The following is a 21,455-nucleotide window of genomic DNA, read 5'->3' on the forward strand; positions in this document are numbered from 1 at the left end:
TTTTGACAGCTTGTGAGATCTATTGTCTCAATTGTAGGGTGCCATTCCTATCAAGCCCATAAATGTTTTATTTTGCTTACAGAAGATGGAGAATATTTTAAAAATATTTTAACTATGAAATAGAGAACATATACAGGAAAGTACATAAAACAAATTTACATTTTAACAAATAGACATAATAGCCAAGAAATATAACATTTCCAACATTCCATAAGACCACAGTAAGTACACTTTCCCCACATAGGGTAACTACTACCTTAAATTTGCTTTCCTCGTAGTTTTAGTAACTACGTATGCCTTCAAAAATAGTTTACTTTTTAAACACTTTATGTGAAGGTAATATATATTTAAATGGGATATCATTTTTTATACATTTTTTCTTTCCCACAACAGTGCTTATAGAATTTGAGAAAGACATATTCATGTAATTAATATAATTTGTTATTTACCAGGTTACTGTACTGAAGCTTCAAATCAAAGTGTAGGGTAGAAAAATCAAGGTATCAGCTAAGGTACAAATTTATGGAAAGTTTTTTTTCTGGGGCAATGGGGTACTCTGTATTACACATCTCTCAATCTTACAAGCTATGATAATTGCCATTACAAAGTTTAGCATGCTAGAATAATTTATATTTGTGAATGCACGGTTGGATGGTTGTCTCCCAAATGGTAATATGTAATGGACTTTCAGTCCCAAGATTGGAGTCAATTTCTTTTTAGATCCCAAAGAAGATTCTTTATTTTTACCTCCTCCTTTCTGCTATTCAATTAGTATGTACACTTCTGGGTACCATCAAAAACAAACAAACAAAAAAAAGCAAACACAACAAAACTTGCTTGAATAAGATACCAAGTGATTTGGATAGAGTTATCCTACATCAGATATCAGATTCATCAAGAGTCCTTTCAGTAGCTACTAAAATATACATTTAAAAAAATGTTGTATATGTGAAGCTTGCATATACAACCTGAGTTTCTCTTGACCACTCCAACTTATGAATAGTAAGGATTCACAGTTTTAGTAATAATTTAATTCATCTAACACTCACCTGTACTTTTTTTTTTTTTTTTTAGTACGCGGGCCTCTCACTGTTGTGGCCTCTCCCGTTGCGGAGCACAGGCTCCGGACGCACAGGCTCAGCGGCCATGGCTCACGGGCCCAGCCGCTCCGCAGCATATGGGATCTTCCCAGACCAGGGCACGAACCCATGTCCCCTGCATCGGCAGGCGGACTCTCAACCACTGCACCACCAGGGAAGCCCTCACCTGTACTTTTAATGCAATATTTTAGTCCACCTTAGGGTCACCTCCAGGTATTTCTGCGAAGTATACTCAAGTATTTCTTGAGGGGTCTGACATCCTCTCTTCCTGCTAAGCAATAGTGCTGTGCCATTGTCTCCTGCCCAACATTCACAGATCGCTGCTTTGTTCATTGGACAACAATATCATCTTATAGAGATGAGGAAGCATGTTCCTTAGGATGGTAAACTCTTTGGCGTTCTGCTGCAAAGTGAATCCTAGCATTCCTTTTGTTTTACTTAGTGTTAGTTCATAACCATCCTCCTCCTCCTCCTAATCATCATTTTATGCTTATTTACCCTAAAGCTGCTGTACAGAATTTTTAGTGAACAAGGTTTTTAAATTTCCATCTACAGATTTATTGTGGTTTGTAGGCCTAAGATATGAATCAATGAGGGGCTGATCTATTCTGGGAGACAAATATTAGTGACAAAGACAAAGATGTGCGCAAAATTGACCCTTTTCTCTGAAGACTAAGACTTTCTTAGTCAGATAACATGAGTTCTTTCCTGAGACTTAGTACAAACTCAGAAGACTCTTTAGTCTTCATGCCACATACCAGTCTGACAAATGCCCTAGAGATTTCTTAATCCAATGGATGCAGGATTAGCTCAAGTGGGATGCCAAGTGTGCAAACATTTGCTATGTTTTTTTTTTTAATTTTTATTGGAGTATAGTTGATTAACAATGTTGTGTTAGTTTCAGGTGCACAGCAAAGTGAATCAGCCATAGATATACACATATCCACTCCTTTTTAGATTCTTTTCCCATATAGACCATAACAGAGTATTGAGTAGAGTTCCCTGTGCTATACAGTAGGTCCTTATTAGTTATCTATTTTATATATAGTAGTGTGTTCTATGGTTTTAACTGAGTCCACCATTGAGAGGTTGGAGATATGCTACAGTATATGTTGCCATGGCTACCAGCAAGCTCTTTCACTTATTTGCCTTTCTGTTTGTGAGAGTTCAGTTCTAGCTTTATTAAAATAGGACAAAAAATAAGGCGAGAAGTAGACTAAGGGATAGGTAACTCTGGCCAAACACATAGTTGAAGAGGCCAAGTAGTCAATATGAATAAAACACATACTGTGTTCACAATAATACTGATCCAATAATATTTTCACTAGAAATTCTGCTATATTATTCTAGTACACATTTTGCTACTACAAATACATGTTGGGGAAGTATGGTGCAATGGAAATGAAACTTGGTTTTGAGTCCCATCTCTGCCATTGCCTTCCTGTATCACCATGTGCTGCCCATTTCTCCTTTCCTGGCCTAAGTTCTTAACCATCAAAAAAATAAAAGTTTGGGCTTCCCTGGTGGCGCAGTGGTTGAGAGTCCGCCTGCCGATGCAGGGCACACGGGTTCGTGCTCCGGTCCGGGAGGATCCCACATGCAGCAGAGCGGTGAGGCCCGTGAGCCATGGCCGCTGAGCCTGCGCGTCCGGTGCCTGTGCTCTGCAACGGGAGAGGCAGTGGGAGGCCCTCAAACCGCAAAAAAAAAAAAAAAAAAAGAAAGAAAGTTTGAGGTAAGTGATAGTTTGAGGTCTATATAGTCGTCACAGTCTATGAAACCCACCATTTCGCATGCTGAACCAATCTATTGAAAATTATACTTAGATCTGTCAGTGAAAGTTGAATGCAGAATTTTTTGCCTTTTAATGACCATTTAAAATACTTGGTCCACACAAAAGAAAGTAAGTTTTTCACAGAAAAGTTAAGCTTTTGGAAAATCACATGGTATATATTGAAGAACATTAGACATTTATACACTGTATTTTCTTGCATTGATATGACCAACATTTCTTTATACTATAAAATTTATAGTACTAATATAGAAGACCGAAAGTGCCTCTTTCAAATCACTTACAAAGCTGAAGTTCATATCAAAGAGTTTGCTTTTCTTACGCATTTTTTAAGCCAACAACGCTGTATTGACATGGAGGAATCATGAAAGAAGATGAAGAAAACAATGAGGGGAGAGTAGCATTGTTCATCTTATTGCTAATAAACAGCCAATTGTTTATTAAAACTCCCTTTGACTTTAATCTGGAATAAGCGGATTTTAAATATGATTCATCCAGACACAGCTTTTACTGGGTTGGCCAAAAAGTTCGGGTTTTTCCATAACAACTTACAGAAAAACCCGAACGAACTTTTTGGCCAATCCCCAGTAGACTCATAACTGTTGTCTTGGAATTAATATGTCAGCAGAGCTAAATGTGTTTTTCTAATGCTCAGAGGTCCTTAGGAGCTGACTGCTAGAATATTAAGCATTTTAAGTTATTTAATTCAATCCCTTGGTCTGATTCCTCCTGCTCTGGTAAGATAAGTACTGACCTAGGTGACGTAAAACAGTTTATTGCTGAATTCCCGAACTATGGAATTCCCTAGAAGAATCCAGGAAAGCAGTGATGATTTTAAATTAACCTCGAGATAGCTGAATTTAATAAAATGAAATGGCATAATTACTAGCCAAATGAAAACATGTTTTATATGCTCTGAAATCATTAAAGGTAGTTGTGATTTTAAAAGAAAGTCACAAATACAGGTACATGTGGAGAGAATAAGCTTTTTATTGGGTCCTTAAAATAATTTATCATCTGATACATAGGTATATTGAGAAAGAAAAATATTTGTTTCACACCTCCTTAAAAATGTATTTCTGAATTTAGGGTAATAAATCTTTTGCATACTAAGTCATTGTAATTCCACATTTCTCTGCAATGTTCTCCATGAACTCAAAATACGATGCTAAGGTAAGAATTTTTTTGCAAGATTTTTGTTCTGAATTTCAAAATTTAAGATTTGGGAGAGAGTTTATTGATCACTGAAAAAAGACTGTTGTCAATAAAACAGTAATTTGTATTTTAAGCCATAATCACATAAGAGCTTCTGCTGCTGCTGAGAGCTATTGATTGCAGCCTGAAGGGTTCACTCTTTGCTTTTTTAAGGTCTTACAACCATTGCTTTCTGTTGTTAATGAGGCTGAGTTCCATTCTGTGACCCATGCACAGCTCTCACTGATGTGGATGATTGAAAGCTGTTTCCTTCATGAAACTCCCTTGGGTTCCCTGACCTGCACTATGTAATCACCAGGGAATCATACCATACAGAGAAACTTCAGTTCTTTTTGAAGATTGTTACTGCATAAGGTGTATTTAATTAATTGCAATTACTGTTAAATTTAACCTGATATATGAAAAGGGCCATTTGTAGTATCAATACCATATACTTTAAGCAAAGGCATGCTAGTGCCTTTAGAGAGATGCTAGTGTGCAATTGTATCAGTCAAGAAGAGAGGTTATGCTGCAGTTATAAATAATCCTTACGGTCTTGAGGGCTAAGTAAAAACAAGTGTTAATTTCTTGCTCACACTGCATGTCCATCACTGGCTGGCTGGAGGGCGTCCTCTCTGTTTTCTTCATTTTGAGAAGAAGGCTAATGAAATAATCAACATCTGTTGCAGCCATCAAGCCATCACATTACAGCCTCCAGTGGCCAGTGAGCCCTGAGGGAACTCAGGATGGAAACAAATGGCCACTGCTCCAGTCACCCCCACCCCCTACCCTGTACAGTGCAGCCTGAGGAGACTCATGATGAGAAAACAGAGGACACTGGCCCCAGATATCTGAGGTGCATATCAAAGGAATGATTTCAGTGAGCCCAGACTCTTGCATCTTCTCATACAGAGAAAAGCACTAAATTCCTTAACTTGAGATATCTGGTTTTGTTTAATTAACAGTAATCTTTTGATGTTCCAGCTACTTGGTCTTTTGTTGCAAAAACTCCTGGGTATCCTGGCTCCACCTTTGCCTCTTCGGATCAGCCTCTTGGAATTATCTGACATGCTGAGTCCCAGGCTTAAGTCCTAAGTTTTGTCAGCCAAATAAAACCTAACTCTCAACTTTTTGGCTGTGCATTTTTTTCAGTTGACAGTTGCCAAGATAGAGAAAAAGAAAACATGAACTTGTGTCCTGGCTCTTAAAACTCCCATCCAGAAGTGACATAAGACTCTGCTCATTGTACTGGCCAAATAAAATTATATGGCCATATTTGCCTTGAATGAGAGCAATGAAAATATTTGTTCATAAATATTTTGCAATGACTACTAGAGTTATGTGCATATTAGTGTATTATTTAGGAATGTTTTTTCTGAGGATTAGTGACTGTGGGTAGAAATTTACATGCCTTAATTTTATGGAAGGATTACTCAGGATTTATCCAAGGCAGGATTTATCCAAGGCAGTATAAGTGCACACTATAATAAGCTTTGTTAAAACAGAATCTGGAACCTCTGCTGATTACTAGAAATGCCCATTTTAGGCACCAAAATCTTCATTATAGTTGCCCTTTGAGTTATTCTGGTTTTGATATCTATTTTTAAAATGTTTGGAGGGATTATTTAATTTGGGATTTTAATGATACGAAAGTATTCACCGTTAATTGTTGAACACAGAGCCTATAAAGAGAATCTTGAACAGTTTCCTGAACAGTTAATATTAATAGATATGTGCATCAAGCTAAAACTGATGAGCTGTCTCCTCCTGTTTCCATTTCAAATCCTAGCAAAAACCTTGATGAGGAATGGCTAGAGCCCCTCAATCTCTTCATTATCCTAATTTTACTTTCAGGCTATCTCTTCCTTTACGCAGTTTTAGCTATACATATTGTATTGTTTGCATGTTATCAAGGCTTTCAGTGTTAATTCTGAAAATTCCTAGTATCTCCAGCTGCGTCAGACTTGACTAGAGACCTAAGCAACACCACTTTATGACTTGCATACTTCTGCTCACTGAAAAGAATTTAGTCTTCTTTTGTCCAATACACTCTGAGAAATGCCTGCTGGTGCCTTCTCTCTGATTTGCTTTCCTCTGTATTTCTCTCGATCACCTCAATTACTTCCACTGTGTCTCCTCTACAGTTCTTGACATTTTTTGTGTGTGTAAGACATCAGTTTTCATGTTGTGAACATGACCTCAGAAACACTGCCTTTCATTGCTTGAAAATCCCACTCTGGGACAATAGGTAGGTTGCATTATAAAATACCTTGCCTGAATACAAACATTTTAGGTCTTTTTTTGTATAATGGTTCAATGACTCTTGTGGGTAAGCTCCATTTGTTCCAAAGCTAATGCTATTGATGTATAATACTATTTATCTAGTTCATCAATTTGCAAACAACATTTTCCATGATATTTGAACATTTTTTCTGGGCTCCTAGTCCTAGAGAATCTGTTTGAATATGTTTTAAGTAGGATCCTAGGAACTATTTTTAACAAAGTTATTCAAGATATTCTCATGACACCACTGCCTTTCACCTAGATATATTATCCCAAGGATGTAATCTAACTATTGTGTGTTTCTTGTTGTGAATGAAGAAACTAAAGTACATGCAGCAAAATACAGAAATCAAGATCTTAGAGTACAGCAGAGGCAAATCCTAGCTATGACATAACAATTGTGTGATCATGGGTGAGTCATGGGTGAGTTACTGACCTCTAGTTTCCTCACCTTGGTGACCTCCAGTTTCCTCATCTGTGAAAGTAGGAAGATCTTACAGGGCAGTTGAAATATTTAAGTGAGTCCATATACGTAAAGTACTTAGCACATTTCTTGGCACATATTAAGAATCAATATTGATTATTTTTATTGTCTTTGACATTTTTTCCTTTGTTCTCATCTTTCTGGGCCTCTTGGCCAGATCTCACACAAAAAATAAATTCAATAAATTATGGGAGAAAACTGCCATAAATATATTTGGTTTTTTTTGTATCATATCGTATGGTTCTTCTCTTGAGGTTCCATCAGTGGCTCTATCTATTAGCACTTACAGCCGATGATGTTGGTGCCCTACCCAGATACCTCTATTGAGCTGGCACACCATGTCTCGGCTGTCTGTTTTAGCTGCCAATAGTTCCCACCTTCACCTTTCCTGGAGAATAGCCTTTGGCTGAATGAGCCACCTTTCTTGGAGTTTTCTAGTAAGTTACACCCTCTTCTCTCTCTCTTCATGGCTGATGCCGGGTATAACATCAGCTTTCTTGTCTCTGGGCAAGACACAACTCATGCTCCAGAGCTATACTTGGAATCAGTCTGAGATTAAAACTTCCAAAATCACATATTTGCTGTATTGCTTTCCCTGACCTGTCCTGTTTCCCTTGCCCTATTTCAGGTTTCTCCTGAGGACCTCTCTTCAGTAAATCCCTAATCAGGCTCTGCCTCTAGGGAACTTGACCCAAGACAATGCTCATAGTGTTTTCTTGGCAAGACAGGCTCAGGGTCAGGAATACCACCAAAGAGAAAACCACTGGATTCTTTAACATGGCACCTCAGCATGAATCACCTATTACATTGTCTGATATATGGCAAAGATTCAAACATACTTGTTTAATGAATACGAAAGAGTCCTCCATTAAATGAAAAACCAAATCTCAAAACTTCCCTAGTCCTTGCTATGCTAAGCCTAGTTGGTGAAAACTTATCCCTTTGCAAAGAAATAAACCAAGTCTTCCAGCAGGCACTACAGAATCACTGAAGTGAATCTGGCACAGTAAAACCTCTGAAAGTTGAGTAACTACTTTTCAACAAGTGGGTACTTATCTACTAGGTAAGAGGATTGACTAAAATGAGTGTTGTTTATGAGACTTTCTTGTCTTTCAGACTCCAAATTCTACAAGGGACAATAGAGTATGGTTTGTTGTAAATGCATTTACATTTATGGTTTGTTGTAAATACATTTACAACATGTAAATACATGTTGTAAATACATTTATGGTTTGTTGTAAATACATGTAAATACATTTCTCAAGTGCCTTGAGAAATCATTATTAGCAGCAGAGGAAGTCCAGCACCCTGGGTTCTCTTCGCTGCACCTACCCTGTGCTTTGGCCTTGCCTCTTTGTATTTTTCCCTCAGTTTAATTAACAACAATAATAATCATAAAGCTAATTTTTAGTGAACATTCACCAGGGCCTTATATGTTTTATTTAATTTAAAACTTTCAGTAATGATATGAGGTAAACACAGACTATTGTTTTGGAAGAGTGACAACTTCTGTGGTAAACAGGGGAATCTAATGAGCAGTGACAGTCATAAATCTATCTTTTTGATGTTGTTGCGTGAGTGAGATGAATAATGTATCAGTGATAAAATGTATTGACCAGAATGGAAGCTGCTATTTGCATTAGACTGTGGGAGTCTTATTTTTTCCATTGGTAAAAATGACATAGCAGGAGGCAGATGTGGCTTTAGCATGTGACATTAACTTGGAAAAGGCAATGACTTTATATCACCCATACCTTTTTACAATAGTGGGTAGCAAACGGGCTGTCATTTCTGACATGTGGGGCATTATCACCAAGTTACATGGTGGTTATGTGATTCATAGAATGAAATTTACTTTTCAATAGTTCTATGAAGAATCGTTTAACCTCGGTGCTGTTATTAATTAAAATGAAGAAACATTAAATTTATTTTCTAGCAGCTTACATATTATGTATCAAAATTAGGTTATGATTTCTGGAAAAATGTCTTCTAATATTGCTCTTTTAGAAATTATTCCCATGTAATGTCTGTAATTATGTATTTTGGTTAGAAGGACTGTTTATAATCGTCCTCAGAGAGTTTATGTTTTAAGGAAGATGCAATATTCGTGAATTTTATCATTTCCAAAATTTACATAATTTTTTAAATTAAAGTTTTAATGTTGATAGGGAAGACACATACGTGATATGCTTCTTCAATAGCAGGAGCCTAAACAATAGGCACTAGTCTATTACTTTGATTTACGATGAAGAACTTAAGAGGTGCAGAATTTGAGTGAGTTGCTTAAACTAGGATTAGGAATATGGAAAAATTGGGGGATGTGATGTTTAAGTCACTGAGTATTTCCTCGACAGATGGACTGCATTACTGAATTTTGTTTTTTTCAGACAGTTATTAGGAATCTGGAATACATTCAAAAAGAGTTGTTACATAAAGTGATTAGTTTCTTGGCTTCTAACAAATGCTTCCTTATCATTCAGTACAGTTGAAATGCTATTCACATTAGGAAAGAACACTCTTAAATTACTGCTGTAGTGCAAAATAGGAGAAAAAAAACGCCACAAAGTTAAATAATTTAATTTTCATGAGTGTTAGGACTTAAGGAGAAATAAGTTTAATCAGGATGATGGAAATAGAAGTTCTTCAGAACTTCTATGCAGTTCTTCAGAAGTTTGTGGAAACTTAAAGAGGCCTTCGAGGCAGAAAGCACTAGCTCTCTCGTCACTTCAAAATGTTCAGATATCCTTTGCCTGAGTGGAGTTGCACCTAGACTAGCTCTGCTCTAAACAGCTGAGATTAGAGTCATGAACTGAATACAGAGAGAAATAAATTGAACAGGTTGAGAAAGCCAGGATGGCATGGGGGAAAGAAGGAGAGAATTAAGAGGTGGAGATATATTTTTTTGAAGAAATTAGATAATATTCATAGAATAGAGGAAGAGGATTAAAAAAGATGCATGTTCATCTGTGGAAAATTGCTGGAGACAGATGAGTTAGTAATGAAAGACCAAAAAAAGGAATAAAGTGTGTCAGAATGGATAAATCTCTGCTAGGATTGACCATCACAAAATTTCCTGGTTTTTGGACTCTAGAGAGGAGGCAGAGTAGGAGGAGGATGTAGAGGGCTACCAGGTGTTCATGTACATGAGATTTTCCTAAATCTGGTGTCCATTACTCAAGGAGGACCTAGATAAAAGTTTAATTGTTTAGTTTCTACTTTTAGGATACAACTGATTGTTTCTTACTTTGTGAAGAAAGGATTAGGCTACAGTATGAATGCCTCTTCTGATCTTGGCCTGCCCCAGGTCACAGTGTCATTGGCTGCAGAACTGAAAAATGGAACCAAGGTTTCTGACTCCAAGTCCAAAGTAATTTTTACTCTATTCTCTTAAATTTCCTTTGATCAGAAATATTTTGTTTTAAAATAAATTGGGAAACTGATTGGCATTACTAAAAGTACTAAATTTAGTGTGAGAACACAGGGTTTTTTTTGTTTTGTTTTTTTGTTTTTTTTTGCGGTACGCGGGCCTCTCACCGATGTGGCTTTTCCCGTTGCGGAGCACAGGCTCCGGACGCGCAGGCTCAGCGGTCATGGCTCACAGGCCGAGCCGCTCCGTGGCATGTGGGATTTTCCCGGACCGGGGCAGGAACCCGTGTCCCCTGCATCGGCAGGCGAACTCTCAACCACTGCGCCACCAGGGAAGCCCCAGGTTTCGTTTTTAATTTCCAGCATCTCCTAGCTGTGAGTCATGGTGCAAAATAGTCTCTGTAATTGTAGTTTCTTCAACTTCAATAGGTGTATCTAATTGATCAGAATACCAATCTTGCACTTTTAGTTTGAATGACAAATGAAGACTTTATATGAAATGTTTATTACAGTGCTTGTACGTAGTTGGTATACAGTAAATGTACGTGTTCCAATTATCTGCCTTTCATCTCAGTCCCAGGTATACTACCTGATTACATCTAGTACTAGCAGAACGTAGAGAAGTTTTCTTGCCTTGGGGATTTGCAGCGTGCAAATTCTGTACAAATGGAAAATTAATGCCTCTCAGCTATTCCTCAAGAAAGATAAACCCAAAACTGACTTCCTAATTCCTGACTTTTGACTAGTCTCATAGGTATTATTTCACAGATCTATTTCAGGAGATAATTTTCTTTTAAAAAAAAACTTTGAAGAAGAATTTTCTCACAGTCAGGTTTGAGATAAACTTGGGCATATTTGCATCAGTGAACCTTTCTTGAACCAGCTAACTAAGAGAATGTATGAACAAGAGAATATAAAATATAAGAGATTCTGTAATCGTTTTTAGTGATTTCTTTACATGGATAGAATAATAGACAGCAAGAATCCCTAGACACTAAGAGGGAAACAGAACAGAAACATTGAATTGGAGGAACATAATATTCCCGTTTACTGTTATGTTTTAATTCACTTATTTATTCATTCACTTACTCCATCATTAATATATTCAATAAATATTTATTGTTGTAATTGTGTTAGAAAAAAGCAGATAAGACCTCTGCTCTCATGGAATTTACATTCTAGCTCTGGTATATAGGAATGAATGAATTTTTAAAATGATAAATATTATACACATGCTATACAGAAGTTAAAATGAGGTGCTAAGATAGGGAAGACTAGGTGCTAGTTCAGATTGGGTGGTGAGGAAAGACTTGTTTGCAGAGGTGTATTAATCAGTATAGTTTAATTCCTGTTGAAAATAACCCCAAATATCAGTGTCTTAATGCAACAAAGTTTCATTTCTTGCTCATATCACAGTCCAATGCAGGTTGGAGATAGTTCAGTCACCTGACTCCAAAGCCAATGCCACAGTTTATGTTTTTAGTATGACAGCATTCCATTCCCAGATACCAATTACCAAATCAGTTAGGGTTCGACCAAAGAGAGCTACTAAAAATATTATGGAATAGAAATTTATTAGAGGAATAAGAACTCACACAATTGTGGAAATAAAGGTTGAGACTGGCAAGTTGGAGATTGAGAAAATCACTAACCAAACTTCCTAAAACCAGGTACATCCAGCTGTCAGAGGGTGACTATAAAAGAGGGCTGGTGGGAAAGTTTATGGAAGCATATTGCCTTTGCATTTGATGTTGCCCAGGGGTCAGTTTTGGCCAGCAAGACCAACAGGTGGGGAAACATCTAGAAACAGAATGGGCAAGAACAACACCTTGCTGCTACTCTCTGGGCATCCTGTATCTAACATTATGACCTTAAAATAGTGATTGTTGTTTAAATTATCCTATCCAAATCTTGAGCAAAGTTTTCTTTTTGATAAATCATACCTGATATGACACAGGAAAGGCGATTCTGGGAAACACAGTTCCATCTTATCCACGTTGACATAGTACAAAACTACCATAACTATGGATCAGTTCTGAGATACTGATAATAAGAATCAATTACAGAAAAATTGGAGAAGCACAAACACGTGGAGACTAAATAACATGCTACTAAAAAAACAATGAGTCAATGAAGATATCAAAGAGGAAATCAAATAAGAAGACAAATAAGATATTGATAAACTGAAATGGCTCCAGAATACACTGATTGAGATGGTGATAGAATATTGGAATAATGTCTTCTGAGCAAATGCTGAAAGGATCACAGAAATGGATACAGGCTTTAGAGGACCTGAAACTTTTACATTTTAAGAGAAAGGCTTTAATTGATTCAACAAAAGCATTTAGCAAAACTCAACACCCTTTCATGATAAAATTTCTCAGAAAACTAGAAATTCAAGGAAACTTCCTCAGTCTGATAAAGAGCTTCTACATAAGATCCTGAGATAAATCATACATAAAAGTAAAACAATGAATGCTTTCTACATAAGGTTAAAAATAAGGCGAAGATGTCATTCTGACCACTTTTATTCACCACATGTGAGAGGAGGTCCTTACTAGTGCAATAAGGCAAGTAAAAGAAATAGAGGCAAAAGATTTGAAAGAAAAATTAAAATATCCAAAAATGACATTATTTATATAGACTATCCTAAGTATTAACAAATACTATAGCTAGTAATGAGTCCAACATACTCCCAGGTACAAGGTCCATATATAAGAATCTATTCTACTTTTATATACCAGAAACAAACAATTTAAATATGAAATGAAAAATAACCATTATATTTAAATATCAAAATATTCAGCAATTAAGGGAAAAAAACTCTATATTAAAATGGAAAGATATACTATGGTCATTGCTATGTTATGTTATGCATGATACTGTTTTCAAATTTTAAGATTCCTATTCTCCCAATTTAATATATACATTTAATGCAATTCCAGTCACAGTTTCAGCAGACTTTTTTTGTTTAATTGAGAAGCATTCTAAAATTCATAAAGATATGCAAAGGACATAAAATTGGTAAAATAATTAGAAAAAAAGTGTTTTTTTTGTATTGCCTGAAATAAAGATTTATCACAAAGCTAGATAATCAAGACATTTTGATATTTGCATTATATAGAAAGATAGGTCGATGAATCTAAATAGTGAATTCAGATATTGACTCATAGTTTCAAGGTGAAATGATTTTTTAAAAAAAATGCTAAAGCAATTCAATGGAAAAAGGACTATATTCTAAATAGTTGGTGCTGGAACAACACATCTATAATCTATAAGTTGTTTTATATGTTATATGGATGTTTGAATATCTAGCTGTTATCAAAATTATCTAATATTTTCAATCTATATTTTTTCTTAAGCTGATATAAAATTCCTAAGTTATTACATAGTAGTTAGATATTATTTTTAATGAATACACCAAAATCCCATCAAGTAAATAAAGAATAATATACATATATTTAGGTTGTCTAAGTTTGGGCTATTATAAATCATATTGTACCTCATATTTTTTGAGTATAAATACATATATATTTTTTCTAATGGTATTCTTAGCACAGATTTCAAGGCATGGAATTACTGGAAACAAATTTTTCACTCTTTGAAGCCAAATTGCTTTTCAAAATAGTTATTCAAAGTTACATTGTCCTAGTACATTTCGAAGTAATTGAATCTTAATCACTGAAAGGTTATAAATAGAACAATAACATAGTCTCACTTATAATTTAGGAACGAAAAATGAGACTGGAGACAGTATATATAGTTAGGAATTGATTACATTAGACAATGCAGGAAATGATGTGAATATACACAATTGAGCAGTCCTTGACATCCATTTGTTTCTACAATACTTAATAAATATTTATTGGTCATCCACTCTGTTTCAGGCAGTATGCTTGATATAGAAATGATCTGAAGCCCAGAACTTATGTTCCAACAGCAAAAACAAAAACAAGATGAGCTTATTTTGTGATTTAGGAATGCTTGGTAGTAGCTGGATCCAAAGATCCCATTTCCTGGCTTGACGACAAAGTACGTAGTATGGTCATTTATTCACCACATTTCTTGCTTTTTTTTCTGAATCTTTACACCCATCATATCACCTGAATAACTTTAAATTCTTCCTTCAAGTGTCAGCATAGATTCCATTTCCTTCAGCAAGGCTTTATGACTCATTTCTAACAGGCGAGATGCATTTTTCAGCTACTCTCCTGCCTCCTAAACACAGACAGGGTAACAATGTCTCCAATGTAATACCTTTGAAAGAAGCCAACTGCAAATCTCAACAGAAAAATTGCAAATTTAAGAAGACCTGAATACATTTTCTGTGTATAAGCTCATCAGTCCTCTCTGAAGAAACTTTTTTCCCTAGAACCATCTCATCTATTTCAAGCTCCAACTCAGCCCCTTGCCATACGGAGCTGTACTCATTCCATTTTCCCTCATCTTTCTTTAAGGCAGCAAGCTCTAGTTATTCTATTCTCTTGACAGACTTGGATAACATAATTATGCATTTGAATTTATTGTGGATCATACAAAGAGATAAATGGAGCACAGCTTCATCATGTGTTGATTCATGCATCATTTGCCATGAAGTTGATTCAGAGAAATACAATTACTGCTGTGATTACTGCGTTTAAAAGTGTTTTCAGTAACATAAAGCGCTAAGTTTTAGAATTGATGGCCTTTTGGGGGAATAGACCTTAGTGTAGATTTTTGAAGTTTTTTTGCTGTAAACCAAACAACACTTAAAAACTGAATCATAATTATCATAGTTCTCTCTTTAAAAACCTGTTTTGTTCTTTTTTTTTTACAGAAAAGGAGGAATACATTCTCCATTATTCCTGTTAGATTATAGTTTTATTGTTAGAAAATGAAAATTGTTTCTTTACCTGGCATAGTTTTGATTACTCTATATAATTCTAATAGAATGTATAGTATGCTGTATGATGGCTGCATACATAAATGCTTTTTCTAAAATGATATCTTTTCTCTTTCATGAAACTTTCTTGCTTGATCATATAGCATTCAGAAATAATTAGCAAAAAGTATACAAATAACTGAGTTGCCACAATGATGTCTTGGTCTACTTGGAATTTTTAAAATATCTTTGATAATTATTTATAACATTCTGACAGAATCTTATTTTCGGTCAAAAGGTGTTTAGGTGATAAAATTAGTAATTTCTATTCCTCAGAGAGAAGGATAATTGAAAAATCTTACATGGAAAAATACATGTTGTCTTGTAACTGAAGGCAAACTTTTACTAACATCTGTTTTTTAAAATTTTCACTAACTTATTTTCTTCCACAGAAGTTGCCAGTGTAATAAAATTATCACTACTAGGATTACTTTTCTTTGTTTTCAGTGAGTGATTTTCTTCAAGAACTTATATAAAAAAGACATCTTGAAAACATAATTTTTTTATGAGATTGAAATCAAAAACTACTTCAGGGAAGCTAAACACATCTGCTCTTCACAATTATTTAGCCAATTCTGACTTCTCTCTTTTCCCATTTTTCCCCATATTTATAAGTATTTCCAATGTAATTTGGTACATGATTATGTATAGCAGCATATATTTCTTAGTTGTTGTAAGATCCATGAGAGCGGGGTTTGTCATCTTTTCCTGTGTATTGCTCTAAGAAAGGGCTGTTATACCAATCCTTACAGTACTTATATAGGTACCATGACTGTAGTAAGCCAGAGAATTCCTCTGGCACATGTAGGATTGACACAAAGAAATACGTGTTCTCCCAGTTTTTTATGAATATATCTCTGTTTCATTTCTGTATTTGTGATAGAGAAATGGGAAAAAATGAATATTTATTTCAATTACTACAAATATACAACAAACTTAGTAAATTGCAATATAACCAACTTCAGTAAATATCACATCTAACAATTCAACCAATAGTTGGCCTCGGTGTAGGAGAAAAAAATAGAGATTAGTGAGAACTATGGCGATATGGTGACTAACAGGCAGGGACAAGGCCGAGTGCTACCAGATACTCCAATTATTTAAAGGAAGAAGGAAATACACATCAGTTTATATGATATTTTTCTCCAAATTTGAATGTGGGCACATAATTAAAAACAAAATTGTTTAAGACAAGAATATATGTGGCCAATATCAAATATGTATACATGCAGAAAATAGACTATGGCCCGTCCTTCATCCATAAAACACAGCACAGACAAAAATCTGCTCAAGAATTTCTATTATTATTTTCAATTTGTTTCTCATGTAATTTTGGGCTGTATCACTTGGAAGACAAAGAGATAAAATATGTAAAATTGATTTATGGAAGTTACTGATCTTTGCTTTTTTTTTTTTCTTATAGATACAGAGGAAGTGAATGCTCATTTGCTCTTCACTTTAAACATGCCTAAACTGGTTTATCTGGTGGAATCATATTAATTTCATCATCTTGCATACAGAGGGGATTTGAATGGATTTATGAATTTCTTTTTAACTGATAGTGACTTTTCTTACTATTTCTTTAAGTATCTCAGCAAGACAAGCAGATATTACTTTCTTGTAGAAAACATGTTATTTTTACCGAAGGAAGAATAAAAGCCACTTCTATATGTGGTCAGTTAGTCAACTATGGTTAATGGTGAATGCCGACTATCCTGTAGCCCAGTGATAGATACTTAGGAAAGGACCACAGTTAGGAATCAGGAGTGAGCTGTCCGGTACTGCCTCTCCCTTGCTTATTCAAGAGGAATAGGGCAGAGGTTCCTCTAGCTAGGACATCAGGCTTGTGAAGATAGAAGCTTTGAAGGTCATAATAAGAGCAAGGGGAGACTCATCCTAGATTACAGGAGGTACTGAAGATGAACCAGCATCTCTGCAAAGTTTAAAACTAGAGAGGTGCCTAGTTACAAAAGGTAAAAAGGGAAATCATAAAGTTGCTCAAACTGGGTGGGTAAAGTGGTCGTCAAGTTAGGTGAAGAGGTAGTTATCAAAGCTAAATATGTAAATAGGTCACCATCAAATAGCAGGTTGTGTGGCAATCTGGTATAATCTTGAGTAAACACAGACCTGTCAAGGCTGCTAGCAATGGATATCATCTAATGGGGGTATGGTGGGAAAAAGACCTAGAAATAAATGTGTACAGATTAAAAACTTTTAAATACAGGCTGATGAGTGTCAGAATCTCTGGCACTGCTATGAGTTTCCCCAAAATATGTCTAAGTAGGAAGTCAACAAATATAAGTGAGCAGGAAACAACTGTTGTTTGTGTGAGGCTCATGATAGCCACACCTCAAATAGCTTAGACTAGCAAGGTGGACAAGATGAATTCTTTCCCCTCTGGATTTAATCCAGTTATAGAAGTTAAAGTGTGTTCCCATCTTTTCCCACATGATAAGAAGTAACTTTTATTCAACTTGATTCAAGGAAGATTTGGCATTATTTTTGGCTGGGATCTTTATCTCATTTTCCTGGTAGTAATGTTATTGGAAGAGACCTCAACTGTACTGCAAGTGAAATATGTGGCAATTCCAGGCTAAGATCGGATACTTTCATTCATGGTTTAAATGTATTTGGAGAGCTACATAGGTCTGTATGGAGTTTCTCTACAAAGCACTAGAATCCTCTAAAAATCTCTGCATGCATTTTGTTTTTATCAAAAGAAGTTAGTTTTGCAGTTGATAGGAGCGTGCATGCATGTATGTGTGTGTGTGCTTTTCTTTTTTCTCAGTACTTTAGCTATTGTCCAGAGATGGCAAGCTTATTTCCTTGAGAATTTTCACTCAGAAGTAGCATTAGTGATGAAAGGTAACAGTAAAAAAATAAACAAAAATGTTTAACACTTTAAATGTTATTATAAACAAACCTTTTAAAAATCCTAATTTAAAGATCTATTGACAAAGCTATGGTTTAAAGCACTTTTACTATTCAAAGTAGAAAACCCAAAATATTGTAAAAGATCATTCAATACTTCTTACAGGTACTAAAACAAAGGCTATTCGAGGTCAAACTAGACTGTTAAATACAAACATTATATGGAAAGGAAACATAAGATTTCAGTTTAGTTTGGTTACATTGTCCTATAAGTAAATGTCAGTGTACAAGTATGTAGACAAGCCTTTGTAAATATATTTATATTTGTATGGAAGATTAATATGATCATGAGGAATATTATAGTTTTAAAATTATAGTAATAAATTTTCTAAAACAATCTGTGTATGAACAGAGTCTATTTTCAAGTATGTTCAATTATTATAGTGAATTATCTTAAGTACATTACAAACAGCCTATTTCACTTTCTCTTTCCCCACCCATATTAAACTAAAAAAATAATAGTAATAATTAAGCATCATGCACCTAAAAAAGAAAGGAAGCTAACTTGGGGAGTGTTATGGGGAAAATGGCATAAATAGTGTAGCATCTATTGCTCATACAACTATTATTTTATCTTTGCTCAGGAAGAGAAATTTATCTCAAGATTTTAGTGACTTGCAATAGATGTGTATAAAGAACTTCTCTTGATTGCTTCTGGGAACCTGTTTGACATGTTCTCATAGAAGTTCTCAAATTTGAGCTGGATCTCAAAGAATCTTCTGAAAAGCAAGATGTACACACAAAATTCTCTTACTTGTGATGCCCTACTCCAGCAGAGATATGCATTTTTTCCTTAGTGGCTCTTCAGTAAGGTTGCTAGATTAAAAATGGGCTTATCTTTTCAATGGGTTATTTTCTCTTAAGTCTCTATCAGAGGGGTTCACCTACTTTATTTGACTTAGAAAAATAGGCCTACACAATAAATTTCTCTATTTAGGTCTCACATTTATTGGAAAAGCTATCTTTGACTCACTATATGTTTTAAACCTAAGGATGCTCAATACCTAAACCCTAAACATAACAGCATGACTTGTTTTCTTTTATGTTTTCCAGGGAGCTGGCGGGGAGGGGGGAAAACTTTATATTCTCTAAAGAAAACCCCATACACAAGTGGATATTTGCTTTACTTTTTCATCCCAAATTCCAAAGGTTAGAATTTTAAGAAATATCCTCTACATATAGAGGTGAAAAAAAGATTAAGCAACCAGGATTTAGACAGCGATTGTGTCTCTGTAATTATAAACATCCTACTTCTGAGTTGAAACTACAAAATAATACCACTGGAAGGAGCCTTGGATATCTAAGACCTAGCAAGATGAAGTACTTCGCCCATGAGCAGCCTGTTATTGTTAGTATTAGCGACTGGGTGTCAGATTCCTGGTGCTCTAAATGTCATTCCATCTCTTCTTCTCTTCTTTATGTTACAGTTTGATGAGGTGGCTAAGAACTTAAGTTGCAACTTCAGATGGATGTGATTCAAATCCTTTTTTGTATCATATGAACCGCATAGATATGCTACGTAAACTTTCTGAACCTCAATCTCTCTACCTGTAAAATAGGAATATTTGTGTCTGCTTCATAGGATTAAGTTTTATCATACATGGAATGTGCTTGACTAGTACCTGGCCCATGTTATGTGATCAATAAATGTTAGTGATTACTCAATACAGCAGATTACATCATATTATAATAAGAAATATCGGTACCTTCCTGGTGGTCCAGTGGCTAAGACTCTGCGCTCCAAATGCAGGGGGCCAGGGTTTGATCCCTGGTCAGCAAAGTAGATACTACATGCTGCAACTAAGAGTTCACATGCCGCAACTAAAAGATGCACGCTGCAATGAAGATCCCATGTGCTGCAACTAAGACCTGGCACAGCCAAATAAATAAATAAATAAAAATTAAAAAAAAGAAATATCAGGGTATGACAATATAATTATTAACATAACATCAGCTGAGTATGTGCTTGTGGCTATTTTACCCTTAATGGTAGTGCAATTTGGATACTGACTCGCAGTCTCTTGCTTATCATATCCTAGAGTCAGTGATACTATTTAATTGGAAAACTCTGATATAACCTTCTCCCCCAAATCTCAGAGGGTTGATTGTGCTGAAGACCAGGCCCTGATCTTAACTTTAAGAAGGCATTAGAGTCTAGGAAAATTACACTGTGGTCTTAGGCCACTTATAAAGGAGAGGTGACTTGAGAGGAGATAACTAGGTATGTGTAGTTAAAAATATTAAACTACCATATACCCTGTATCCTCTTGCCCTGCAGAAGTGATCCGTTTACTGTTATAGAGAATAGCAGCCCCTACCTCCCTTGACTAAAGACTGTAAAGAGGACTCAAACGAGGCATTGGCATTACAAGACAGTGTATACATTTCTTGGCAGCATCCCTTCCCCTCTGCCACCAGACTAATAACTAGGGTAATATCAGAACACAATCCTATGGCAGATATCAGACTTGCATCGAGAAGAAATCAAAAGGCTTAGATAAGTGGGCATGTTAGAACGGATATATTTAGAAGAACTACCAGTCAAATAAGTTCCTTGGGAGTGACTGGAAGACACTTCTTTTACTGAAACAAAAAGTTGTGAAAGGGTTACTTTCTTGTTAGCTAAAGCTTAGAGAAGAGTCCTCTATAGGCCAGTGTTGATAGTGTTGATAAGAGACGAAGTTTTTTGTTTTTTTTTTTTGCGGTGTGTGGGCCTCTCACTGTTGTGGCCTCTCCCGTTGCGGAGCACAGGCTCCGGACACGCAGGCTCAGTGGCCATGGCTCACGGGCCTAGCCACTCCGTGGCATGTGGGATCTTCCTGGACCGGGGCACGAACCCGTGTCCCCTGCATCGGCAGGCGGACTCTCAACAACTGCGCCACCAGGGAAGCCCAGAGATGAAGTTTTAAACCTCAGATCCCTCGTAGCAACTGGGATAGAAGAATCTAAGAATAGTAAGGAATAGGTAACAGCAAATACATTTTAAAAAATATGTTCGTTATTTTACAATGCGACTTCAGTGGTTTTTGGGCTTCCTTATACAGTCGAGAAGTGAAAATACATATAACTATTAGGACATATACAAATACATCCTACTTCTTCTCCTTTATTGAAAATCTTGATTTGTAGGTTCATGAATGCTAAGATGCATATACCGTAATTCAAGCAAATGCTATTTATGTTAAACAATTTTTTTAAGAATGGAGATTTTTAAGTAACAAAGTAGTAGTTAATAAGTGTTATATATTTCAGAGAGGTACATCATGTAAGATGAGGATCAAAAGCATCTTTTTAACGAGGATATTAGCACCTGACAACATATCAATTGTACGTGTAACAGATTCAGCCACCACCCCCTAAAATTGTCTGTTTCTGAGTCTAATTTCT

At 35.7% G+C, this 21,455-nt stretch overlaps 1 long non-coding RNA gene across 4 annotated transcripts in view; it reads right to left on the reverse strand.

The window, feature by feature from the left end:
• The window catches only part of LOC114908706, a 415,061-nt gene that overhangs the window by 91,965 nt on the left and 301,641 nt on the right, over nt 1-21,455 (reverse strand). The window lies entirely within an intron of this gene.

The sequence above is a fragment of the Monodon monoceros genome, unplaced genomic scaffold, assembly GCF_005190385.1.
Source record: "Monodon monoceros isolate NGI ecotype Baffin Bay Population unplaced genomic scaffold, NGI_Narwhal_1 Super_Scaffold_4, whole genome shotgun sequence".
In the NCBI taxonomy this organism is placed as follows: Eukaryota; Metazoa; Chordata; class Mammalia; order Artiodactyla; family Monodontidae; genus Monodon; species Monodon monoceros.